We start from the raw sequence: 2,154 nt of genomic DNA on the forward strand, positions 1-2,154 counted from the left end.
GCACTCTGGGAGGCTGAGGTGGAAGGATCCCTTGAGCTCAGGAGTTCGAGACCAGCCTGAGCAAGAGCGAGACTCCGTCACTACTAAAAATAGAAAGAAATTAGCTGCACAACTAAAAATACATAGAAAAAATTAGCCGGGCATGGTGGCACATGCCTGTAGTCCTAGCTACTCAGGAGGCTGAGGCAGGAGGATCAGTTGAGCCCAGGAGTTTGAGGTTGCTGTGAGCTAGGCGGATGCCATGGCACTCTACTCTGGGAAACAGAGTGAGACTCTATTTAAAAAAAAAACAAAACAAAAAACAAAAAAAAACATCGACTGTGGTGAATGAGCAAGATACCTTCAGTGTATGTATGATTCAAAACCAAAGTAAGCTGTTTCTTTTTTGTCAGCAAAGCTCAAACCAGGAGTCTCTAGAGACAGAATCCCCTCAAAACATACAAAACAAACACACATATCTTATTAGAAAGGTATTTTTTGCTTATTGATGTAAAAGTTAAAAGCTCTGTGGCTGGCCCATTTTTAGCAATTTTTCAGCTGTTTATTATATCCCAAGCCAGAGCCCACTTTTACTGACTCTGAGCTTAGGGTTCTTCCTAAGTTGTACTAGAAGTATTCACCTCTTTCATGACACTCTACCGTAAGTTCCATGAAGGTACAAAACATGTCTTTTTCATTTACAATGATCACTATCACCTAACTATCACTAGTGCCTGGTATTCAATAAACATGAATGAGTGCAAATTTGATTTTGCCATCAATTTAATGCCACCTATTTTACAACTTATTGAAAGTCCTCCAATTCCTGTTCCATTAATAAAAGCCCTCTGATATTGCCCTAACTTTTTCCTCATTTTTATATATTTTTTTCTGTCACTTCAGTGGCTTTTGAAAGTGAGGACAAGTAAGCAAATGTGCTCAATTATTTTGAAGCAGGTGCAGATTAAGTTCCCTGGAGTTTGATTTTCTGTGGCACTTATGACGCTCTAAATTTAGCTCCTATTATATATTTTCCAGATTAAAAATTATACAGAAGCACCCAAACTAATCAATTCCAAATACTCTTTAAGTCCTACTGTGAAGTGCAAATATTTGTAATCATTAATACCATTAATAAAGACAAACCAGAATACATTAAATAATTATTTTTCAAAATAAATACAGTTGTTGCTTCATACCTGGCCAGTGCTGAAGATCTGAACAAATGCTTTGAAGAGCTCTTGAATGATGTCTGTATAAGCAAGAGGAACGTAAAGTACTAAATATATCTAAGTAACCTGGAGGGAAATTGCAAAAAGTAAATTTTCTAACTGCCAAACCAAAAAAAACAAAAACCATATGAAATATCAATAATGTTATCAAACATTAGGAAAATAACAATATACTGAATTTCAACTTTTATTTGTCCATGAAACGACTCTGCTTTTATGAAAATCTCTAAAGCACTGCTAATCTAATTACTTTAAATCTCACAGTATAGTTCTTCAGTTTACTATCTATCACTTGTTGGTTAGATTATCTTTTTTCATCTGGTATTATGAATAGAGGTGCTAAGGAAAGCAAATTCCAATCGATAGAGGTAAAATATATGTTCAGGTTAAAATTACTTTTAGTTAAGAGCATAGAGAGAGAAAGAACTGCTATTTCTGAGAGACAAAGAACTGCTATTTCTGAGAGACAAATTCAAAAGCTCTAATGATGTGATAAAACACTGCAAACCACAGCTACTGTTATCTTTCCTCTTAAAGCTTCCATAGTCATTGGGTATAAAGGAAGTTTCTTCCATAGCTGTAAGCCATGAATACTTCAGTGATCCCTCCTAACTCCTTCTCTTGACTTATGTGTCCCATCATATTTTACACCTAAGATCCTAGGGGAAAAAGCACCAGAAACAACAGAAGCAATGAGTAGTTACCATCTGTGTGTCCTTAAAATTCAGGCCTCAGACTCAAGTCAAAAAACCCATTCCTCGCCAGGTGCGTTGGCTCACGCCTGTAATCCTAGCACTCTGGGAGGTCAAGGCGGGTGGATTGCTCAACGTCAGGAGTTTGAGACCAGCCTGAACAAGAGCGAGACCCTGTCTCTACTAAAAATAGAAAGAAATTATCTGGACAACTAAAAATATATATATAGAAAAAATTAGCTGGGCATGGT

Source organism: Propithecus coquereli, unplaced genomic scaffold, assembly GCF_000956105.1.
Source record: "Propithecus coquereli isolate 6110/MARCELLA unplaced genomic scaffold, Pcoq_1.0 Scaffold45, whole genome shotgun sequence".
Lineage (NCBI taxonomy): Eukaryota > Metazoa > Chordata > Mammalia > Primates > Indriidae > Propithecus > Propithecus coquereli.